The following is an 11082-nucleotide window of genomic DNA, read 5'->3' as shown; positions in this document are numbered from 1 at the left end:
TTGTCCCGACTTCCATCTTTATCAGTTAGAGGCTTCATAGATAGTCAGTATAGTTGAGAAGTCTGTATTATTCATTTATTTTATTAAATGATTTAAAGACTTAAGTGCCTATTTTATGGCGAGTTGAATATATTATTTTATTCAGAGTTTTTCTTTTGAGTTAAAGTTTGAATTTAAGTTTTATGAACTTTTATTTCAGTTTTTAAGTTTTGTATGCCTGAATCAATTTTCCGCTTGTAGTCAGCCAGGATGAGGGTTCGCTTGGGGACCAGTAATGGTCTTTGAGTGTCGGCCACGTCCAGGGTGTAGGCTCGGGTCGTGACAACTTTAGAGGCTTGTACATGTGACAACCAGATTTTGTAGTTTAATTAAGTTGACTTTGTATTCCACTTTAGTATTAGTGTTAAACATTCATCCTTATTTTAACTTCCGCATATAATTGTTATATTTGGGTTTAGGATGACTTGTCTTGGTTGGATAAGATGAGTGCCATCACATCCATTATTGGGTCGTGACAAAGTCAAACATAAATATGAATTAAACAATATAGTAGTGATAGTGTTTCACTATTCTAACTTCAGAATGAAAGTGATGCTTTTGGGTAAGTGTCTCATGAAATAAACAAGATGAATTATATAGATAAAAATGTAGGAGTACAAAAAGATATCATAAAGTTTTAAATTAAATAATTGGAGGTTATGAATATGAAAAACATGAGAGTTATGAATATTAAAAATAGCAATTGAATAAGTAATTAGATATAAGTTATAAAAGTAAATATTTAAAGCAAATTAAAAAAAATTAAGAAAAGAAAAAGTGGAGGGGGGAGAGGAAAATGTCGAGAGGAAGAAATAACTCAGGGTATTGTGAGTAGTTCAAGTGCAGGCACATCTCAAACTGAGAGGAGGAAGATTACAGAACCCCAACTCAAAACACTTGAAGGAGCTTCAATCGGAACAAGTAAGGAGAAGGTGGCACTGAATAGGGATGAACAATAGCCGGAATTAGCTAAGGAAAGTGGAAGTGGAGCTGGGAAAACCAAAACTCCGGTAGAAATAAATGGAACAATAACACAAGCAAAAACCTCAGTAACGACTCAGAGGAAGCTTGAGCTAAATGGGGTAGCAACAACGACAACTTGGGCTAATCTATTTGCTACTAATCGATTGGCAACGAAAGATATGAACCTCAACTATATTTCCCAGTAATCATTGATGGAAGGAAATGAGTGGAAATTTTGGAGGAGGATGTGGCTAGAGATAATGAAAAATGGGCCCTCTCAATTGTCATATATGTGGTAGGCACTGCACCATCAATAGGAGCTATGGAGAGATTCGTACTTGAGAAGGGTACCTTCACTATTAAGCCTGTAATACTATATCATCAGGATGGATACTTTGTGGTGAGATTTATGAATGAGGAAAAGAGGGATAGGGTACTATGTTCAGGGCCTCACTTTCTAATGCAAAGGCCAGTTATAACGAAACCATGGGTGCCTGAATTTATTTTCAAGGAGGAGATACTGACCACCATTCCATTGTGGGTTAAACTCCCAAACCTTCCTCTCAACTGTTGGAATGCAGTGGTACTGAGTAAAATTGGAAGTAGCCTGGGGAAATCACTGTATGTAGATGAATGTACATCCCAAGTGAACATGATTTCATTGGCTAGAATACTATTTGAAGTGGATATCACAAGATCCTGGCCAAAAGTGATTAAGATGCATGATCCCAAGGGGAAGGTTTTAGAGCAACATGTATGGTTTGAGTGGAAGCCTATATTCTGCCAGAAGTGTCTCCAAGTAGGACATTCATGTGTGGAAAATCCAGATGAACAAATACAAAAGAAAGGATTGAATCAAGGTAAGAAAAAAGAATGGGTTCCTGTTAACAATTAAGATAAAGAGCAGAACAATAATATAGGGCAGGATACGGTACAAATGCAGGAAGAGATGGTACAACAACAAGAGGATGGCATGCAAGAGCAGGGGGAATGGCAAACTGTAAGACACAAGAGTACCAGACGAAGATTAACAAGTTGCTATTATTAATGATACAAGGGAGCAGAGTTACAATGAAGGTCAGAAAAGTGGAGAAGTAGGTGGGGGAAGTAGGGAGTTACCAATAAAACCCCATTTATTTCTATGATAGTAACATGGAATGTGAGAGGCTTCAACCAAGAGGTTAAACACAAAGAGTTGAGGCTGTTTCTTAAAAGGAATAAAGTTAATCTTATAGCAATTTATAAACATAGAGTTAGAGCTGATAAAACAAGTTTTATCATCAGGAAGAACATGGCAGGATAGAACTGGTGCACAAATGACAGTAATAATGTGAGAGGGAGGATATGGGTGATATAGAATCCAAATGAAGTTACTTTTACAAAAAAGGAAGATGCAGCTCAATATATTCATGGGCTGGTGATGATCAAGCACAGTAACATTCAGTTCTAGTTCACTGCAGTCTATAGTCTTCACACAATAGCCACTAGACCACCTTTGTGGACAACAATTAAAAAACTAATTAACAACATCAATGAACCTTGGTTGATTATGAGGGACTTTAACTCTATTTTAACTCAGGAAGACAGACCAGTTGGGAGTCAAGTACAAGATACAGAGACAAGGGATTTTAGGGAATGCCTAATGGATTGCAACCTGGCAAAATTAGATATAGGAGGAAGGGAATACACCTGGACAAATGGAAATGTGTATAGTCGAATTGATAAGGCAATAGCCAATGCTGCATGGATAAATATAACGCCAACACAAGTCATGGCCATGGAACCATTATTTTCAGATCATTCACTATTGGGATTGATAGTAGAAGACCAAAGGGACACTCAGAAAAAGACCATTTAGATTCTACAATTGTTTAGTTAAACACCAAAAATTCAAGGAAGGGGTTCAAGAAAGTTGGAAGATAACATGAGGTGGTTTGAAAGGAATCTAGAAGAACTTGAAAGTAGTAAGAAGAGAAATGTAGAAACTAAACACAAAGGAGTTTAAGGGTGTTGCTGATAGAGTGCAAAGAATTAGGAGGGAGCTTATGCTCATGCAGAACAACATGAGGGTAGTTACAATGCATCAAACCATGATTGAAGAAGAGAAGATACTGAGAACAGAATTAATAAAATGGAGTCAAATAGAGGAGAGCATTTACAAGCAAAATTTAAGAGTGCAATGGCTCAAGCTAGGGGATGCTAACACTGCTTATTTTTTGCTAGTATGAAGAACAGGAAGATGATGGTACAACTATTAGAGGAATGAGCGCAATAAAGCATGAAGTTGTGGGATTATATCAAAAGCTTCTAGGGCAGAACACTAGACACATGTCAATTGCTCAACCAGATGTATTCAAACCTGGATACAAACTTAACAAGATGCAGCAGCTCAAGCTTATTTAGCCTTTAACTGCAGATGATGTCAAGACAGCACTAGATAGTATTGTAGACTCTAAAGCCCCAGGAGAGGATGGATTTAATGCTTATTTCTTTAAAAAAGCTTGGCCAGACATAGGGGAAGAGGTAACTGCAGCTATCTTGATTTTTTTCCAAACTAATAACATGTATGGTCATGTGAACAAGATTGTTATCACTCTTATTCCTAAAACACAACACCCTACCTCTATCAAGGAGTATAGCCCTATATATTGTTGCACCACCTTGTATAAAATCATTTCCAAAATGCTCACACACAGACTTCACACTGTAATGGAAGATCTAGTGGACCCAAGTCAGGCTGCTTTTGTACCTGGTAGAATGTTGCATGATAATGTGATAATGAGTCATGAATTAGTCAAAGGGTATGGAAGGAAAGGTGTTTCTCCAAGGTGCAGGTTCAAAATTGACATGCAGAAGGCATATGACTCCTTGGAATGGCAATTTCTGGAGGAGGTTTTAGTAGGAATGTAGATTCCACAGAAGTTTGTAGGTTGGGTAATGAATTGTGTAAGAACAGTGTCATATTCAATCATGATAAATGGGTGTCTTAGCCCAACATTCCAAGCAAAGAGAAGGGTGGGAAAAGGGGATCCCATACCACCATATATTTTTGTTCTTGCTATGGAATATCTCACCAGGCTCCTGAAGACTCTGAAAGACAAATCAACTTTCAAATACCATCCTAAATGTCACAAACAACACATTGTACAGTTAAGCTTTGCTGATGATCTCTTGTTGTTTAGTAGAGGAGATGTTGCTTCCACCACATTATTGTATGAATGTTTCCGGAAATTCCCCAAGGTGTCTGGAATGATAGCTAATCAGGCTAAGAGTTGTGTATATTTTGGAGGAGTGTCAGAGGAAATACAACAAAAAATATTGCAACACACAAGTATTACTAAAAGAATCTTCCATTTAGATATCTTGGGGTGCCTTTGAATTCCAAGAAGCTATCCATAAGTCAATGCCAACCTCTCATAGACAAAATAATGGGCAAAATCACTACATGGACAGTTAAATTTCTATCCTATCCATGAAAGCTTCAGTTGGTGAATAGTGTTCTCTCAGTCATGCAAGGATTTTGGTCTCAAATATTCCTAATGCCTAAGAAAGTCCTACAAAAAATAGAATCCATTTGCAAGAGGTTTCTATGGAATGGTGAAAAACAAGGTAAAGGCAAAGCACTCATTGCCTGGGAGACATTGTGTTGGCTAAAGGCTGCTGGAGGGCTTAACATCATAGACATGTATGTATGGAACAAAGCAGCTATTTTAAAGCATTTGTGGAATCTCTGTAGGAAGAAAGGTAAATTATGGATTGGATGGATTCATACCTTTTATCTGAAGGGTAGGGATTCACGGGGAGTTGAAATCAAGCAAGCATCATGGATGGTGAAGAAAATACTGAAAGCAGGACAATGGTTAACAAAAAGGGGCCTGCAAGTAACTGAGATCATGGAGGAAACAGACTTCAGCATTAAGAAAATATATCAGGTACTAAAAGGGGAGTACAATAAAGTAACATGGAGGATATTGACCTGCAACAACCTTGGTAGTCCTAAATGGTTGTTTGCACTATATGTGGCTATACATAGAAAGTTGTACACCAAGGACAAACTAAGTAACTGGGGAATTATAAAGGATGATGTATGTGCATTATGCAAGGCACAAGTTGAAACACATCAACATTTGTTTTTCTCCTATAGCTTCTCAAAACAAATATGGCAAAAGATGCTCAACTGGCTACTCATTACAAGAGACTGTGAAGGTTGGAATAAAGAACTGGAATGGGCCACAAGGTATGCTACAAGGAAGTCTATTATGGCAGATGTTTACAGAATGGCACTGGCAGCAACAATATACTACATATGGCAGGAGAGGAACCTCAGAATTTTCCAACAAAAGGAAAGGACCACATGCATGATCAGTAGATTAATTACACAAGAGATCTATCATAGAGCTAGCATGATTCCTAGATTAGCAGGATATATGTAGAATCTTAATTTTTATCCTTAGCCTAGATTACAAATAGTTTGTTTTGAGTTTTAGTAGGACTCTGAGAAAGGAACATGTCCATATCCAGAATTCTAATCTTGTACAAATTGACATATCTGATAATAAAGTTTACAGTTACCAAATTTATTTTTATAAAGAATGTATTTGAGTCTTGGAGAATTAATGATATGTTGTTACATAAGAAATTTAAGTTATAATTATTTATTATTTATGAGTAAATAAGGCAACTACTACGAACTGAGGTAACTATTGGATACAAATATGAATTTGTAATATTTTAAAATCTTATCACTTTTGTCATGTAATATAATAATATGATCCAATTATTATTTATTATTTAATTTATTAGATTTTATTTTTTTTGTTTAGTATAGAGATAAAATGAGGCTAATATAGAAACGAAAAGAAGTAGAAAAGATGTAATTGTACCTTAATAATTATTTATTATTTACGAAAAGAAGTAGAAGATATTTATTATTATACTGATTATTAGCTATTTATCATGTAAATTGTAACGTTTTTGTATATGAAAATTAATGAATTATTTATTTTTTAGTATTTATAAAATAATATTTTTTTTATGGCATTATTGTAGTATCTCAACTTTACAGGAATATTTTGGTATTTCAACTTTTAACTTTTTTTGTTCCCACTTTTAGTAATATATGATGATATGATATATGATATATGAGGATTAATAAAATATGATAAGATGATATCTATACACACATTTAAGTTAGTGTAATAAATCACCCAATGAAATATGATGTTATTTAAAAATAGCATTATAATCTAAAATTATATTTGTTCTTTAGAATTCTAATTTGGGGGTTCTTACTCTAAATGAACATACTACAAGAATTTTATCTAGAGAATTCATTTGTGACCATTAACTAAAAAAATTGGTACTTACTCTGTCCTTTTTATGAACTTTTACTATATATTTGAAGAATCAATACTTTTTGGTTGATTATGATTTCTTGAACTCTTTTAGAATATTTTGAATTATGAACTGTACTCTATGTATTCTTCAACCAATTGAAACTAGGTGTTCGTACTTTTGATCTCCCAACTTTTATATAAAATGATGTAAACTTTTAGATATGTGTAAAGCCATCTTCTCATAATACTCTTTCCCTACTTAGTTTTTCTCTTGAAACTTGTTTTCGAGTAAAGATGTAAAATGCATTACAAAATTATACAGGGAGAGAAAGGTAATTCATTGCTCATTTTTACCAAAGTCAATCGAAATATGAAATGAATAAGTGACTTACCAAGAATATAATTTCAGCTAACAACACAATTAGTTTTTCCCAATTGACCTTCATGAATTGTGAAGTTTGTTTTCCTATCAGGAGACATGGCAGATATTTTGTGTGGATTTGATTTGAAGTGTTCATGAAGCAAATGTCCAGAACACTTTATTTCTGTTTGAGAGATCAACTTGCCCTTTAAATCCATTTCCTTATAAGTGAGTGTGATTTCCTAACAAGAGAAGATTTACAAATTTAGTGAGAGACCTTTTCACCTTTATATAGAGTGTAGGTTGTGCATAAGTAAATCATTTTGCATGATTGTACAGTAAGTTAATCTAATCATATTTGCAGTGACAAAGTCAAGTGGGAGCAACAAGGGTTCCATTCAAACCCCCCATGATTAAAAAAAATATGTTGTATATTCATTGTTGATAGAATTTTTATGTATATACAATAGTTGTTGAATCGCATTCGCTTTTAAGTGCATTTTAACTATTCATATTTTGAACTTAGTGAAAATCCTGACAATGTCATTATTTAACAACAAAGCTTTAGACCTAATTTTTTTATGAAATAGTAATAATTATTACGTACGCATTGTAGACAGTGAAATTTTATTGATAAATCCATACTAAATTTGGATTAAATCTTAAATTCATGATACGTTGACCAAGTCAAATTACTGGTAAATAAAGTCGGATTGAATAAAGTCCAAATAACATTTGGGTCAGTCCATTAAGTTGACAAGATGAGCCCAACTCATGTTCTTCAGGCCCAGGGGTCAAAATTGCTTGGACCAAAATACCCCTCAAGCCCTAGCTCAAGCCTATATAAAGAGGTCTTCATAAGACCAGAAGACATATATACACAAATACATAGTTGCTCTTTAGTGGTGATCTGCAAGTCTTCCACATACAAAGAAGTCTTCGCTCCAAGGGTTGCGCCGCAAGTATTCCGCCAAATCAAGAACATTTTTGAAGAGAAGAATCAGGGGATTACATATCTTTTTTAAGAGATTTTATAAAGATTGTAACCTTCGCATTAATTCAAATACAAATATTATTGTTTGCTTGCAATTTTTCTTTTCCTGTTTACTATATTTCAGGATTGAAACTTTAGACGCTTACAAATTAGCACGCCCAGTGGTTTAATCTTCACCTCTCATCTTTTCTCTTCAAAACTACAAGTTCTAGAACATTGAGATGGCTTCCAAGAAGATCAACTCGAAATCTGCATCTGCATCCAAATATGGATCTACATCTGTATCCGCATCTGCATCGAAATCTGCATCCGCATCTGGATTCTCATTTGCATCTGCAAACACTGATGGATCCAAGTTCTGCATTGATGTCAAAAACATCATCAGTGTTACTGCGGAAAGCATGAGACCTATCACAAGGAACCAAGACAAATTGCTGGGACAACAAGCCTCACGAGTGTCGTCTGAATCTGCTACTGTCTTTGGTTTATCTCCAAAATAGTCTCCTGCAAAAGCTGCAAGTAAAGACATCGCCGAAATGGTCGAGAGGGTTCTTGCCCAATTAAGCCCATCTACATACAAGAAGTCTTTCGCTTCAGCCGATAATGATGTCTTAAGCACGAGATCTACCCCACATAACATGTTTGCATCTCATGTTTGGGAAAATCAACTCTACTCTCCGCCACCTACTATGGTAATGCACACAATGGTGACTAACGCTTCATCCGTAAAAGAACAACTTGTGAGCTTGAGAAGAGCTATTGAAGGCTTGACCAAGTATGTTCGAGATCAAGATTCTCAAATTGTTAAGCTAACTGATAGGGTGGAGGGAATGATGGATGAAGAATCAAGTCATGCACCTGGAAAACGTCCGCATGTCCAAGAGACAGTCTATTGCCCCACAAAGCAAGTTGAATATGCTAAAGAGATCCAAGTTTCTTCGGAAGGAACGATCCCGATCAACCAAATCAGGGAGTTCATCATGGTGACCATTAAAGACAAGTACGAGGTTGCTACAAAATCCTCCTTGACATATGCAAGGCCATACACTGCAAGGATTGATAGTTTGAAAATGCCTGCCGGTTATCAACCTCCAAAGTTTCAGCAGTTCGATGGTAAGGGAAGCCCAAAGCAACAGGTGGTGCACTTCTTGAAACCTGCAACAACGCTGGAACATACAGTGATTACCTCGTCAAACAATTTGTCCGCTCCCTTAAGGGAAATGCTTTTGATTGGTACACGGACCTTGAGTCTGGTTCCATTAATAGTTGGGAACAAATGGAGCAAGAATTTCTCAACCGCTTCTATAGCACAAGACGTACTGTAAGCATGGTGGAGCTTACAAACACACGTCAGCGAAATGAAAAGCCGGTCTTTGACTTAATCAATCGATGGAGGCATGCAAGTCTAAACTGTAAAGATAGACTTAGTGAAGCTTCGGGCATAGAGATGTGCATTCAAGGTTTGCATTGTGGTCTCCATTATATCTTGCAAGGCATAAAGCTTAAAACTTTTGAAGAATTAGCCACTTGCGCTCATGATATGGAGTTGAGCATGTCGTCGGTTGGAACTAAAACGCCACCTGTCCACGAACTTTGCAAAGTCAAAGAAAGGAAAGAATTCAAGAAAGTGAGAAAATATTTGCCAAAGACTGAAAACAAAGAATCCATGAACGTCAATGCCTCTCTTGTGAAATTCACCACAAGGGTGGGAAATACGCAGAGCACAAAAACGACTTCTTTTGAAGGAAGGACAAATCAAAATCTCACCTTGAAGGAAATGCAGCGGAAGGACTACCCATTTCTTGACTCAGATGTTTTCACAATCTTTGATGAACTCCTTGAGATGAAACTTTTTGAATTACCAGAGATGAAACGACCAGATGAAGCAGAGAGGAGTGATGATCTAAAATACTGCAAATATCACCGGTTGGTTGGACACCCTATCGAGAAACGCTTCGTCTTCAAGGATAAAATCATGGACTAGCTCGCGAAGGGAAGATTGAACTTGAAGATGAGAAATTGAGTTCAAACCAAGTCAGTGTCGCTTCTAACTTACCCAATCCGGTCATGACCAGCAATTTTGTTGAAGGAAATATGGAGCAAGACATTCCAAACATCAATCAGACAAGAATGATTAAGTTTGGAGACTTCGAGCCCATTGATGTAAATAATTTGTTATCTCTTCTTATACTAAGTGATGCGGCTTCTGTAGGAGGGGGGTCAACAAGAGAAGATGAAGACCCAGTAGATGATCTTGATGATTGGGGCAGGACTTTTGTGACTCGCCATAAACACCGAAAAATGAGTTCGCATAAGGAGTCAACAAAGCAACACATCAAGGAAAATATGGTAAGGAGACCCAAAACCAAAACTTTGATTGTGCATTCAAAGAAGAAGGAAATAAAGGAGCACCACTACCAAGAGCTGTGGCGACCAATTACATTAGGAGAATATTTGCCAAATTGGTGTTACACCAATTCACATGCGATGGCACAAAAGCTCTATGTTGTAATGTCGATGTAAAGGAAGCGAAATATGCAATTCCATCATGTCCATCACCAAAAGATGCTCCAAAGTTGTCTCATGAAGTTGAAAATCCATCATGTCCATCATCGAAAGATGCTCCACAGTCATCTCCTGGAGTCGAAAATGCATGTATGGCCATAATCACATTCTCTGACGATGATCTTCTGTTTGGTAACACATTTCATAATAGCCCTTTATTCATGGTTGGTTTTTCATGTGAAAAAAAGGTGAATAGAATCCTAGTCGATGGAGGATCTAGAATCAACATCCTTCCTATTTGCACAATGAAAGAACTTGGGATATCAACAACAGATCTTACTGATAGTTGCTTGATGATCCAAAGATTCAATCAAGGAGGACAAAGGTCCATAAGGACCGTCAAAATAGACCTTACCATCGGAGAGTTGCAATCAAGTGTGTGGTTACATGTAATTGATGCAAAGACTTCATATAATATTTTTCTTGGTAGGCCGTGGGTACATGAGAACAAAGTAATCCCATCTACCTACCACCAATGTTTGAAGTATTATGAGGATGGAGTTGCAAAAAGGATTATTGCGAATGATAATCCATTCACTAAAGCTGAAGCTCACTTTGCTGACGCAAAGTTTTACTTGAAGAAATATTCCACAAAAGTTGATAACATTACATCCAGAGATGTTGGACTCCTTAACAAGATGGCTAAGGTAGCGGTCGGTAAGGTAAAAGTCACAAACAAGGAAGATCCAAAGCTTGGCAATCCAAACAAGATGCCTAACGTGATTGGTGCCTTTTCAAGTAAAAAGGTCACACCCATTCTTCGTTATGTCCCAAAGGCAAAGGAGGACAAAGGACACTCTCTCAAGTTGCGAGAAAATGCGCTG

General features: G+C 36.5%; 1 pseudogene; it reads right to left on the bottom strand.

The window, feature by feature from the left end:
• Positions 1 to 6917, bottom strand: part of LOC107063444 (MLP-like protein 28) — a 14890-nt pseudogene extending 7973 nt beyond the window's left edge.
• Between the last annotated feature and the right edge of the window lie 4165 nt (positions 6918 to 11082).

The sequence above is a fragment of the Solanum tuberosum genome, unplaced genomic scaffold (assembly GCF_000226075.1).
Source record: "Solanum tuberosum cultivar DM 1-3 516 R44 unplaced genomic scaffold, SolTub_3.0 scf00357, whole genome shotgun sequence".
Classification (NCBI taxonomy): Eukaryota; Viridiplantae; Streptophyta; class Magnoliopsida; order Solanales; family Solanaceae; genus Solanum; species Solanum tuberosum.
This window is presented reverse-complemented; position numbering and strand designations above follow the sequence as displayed.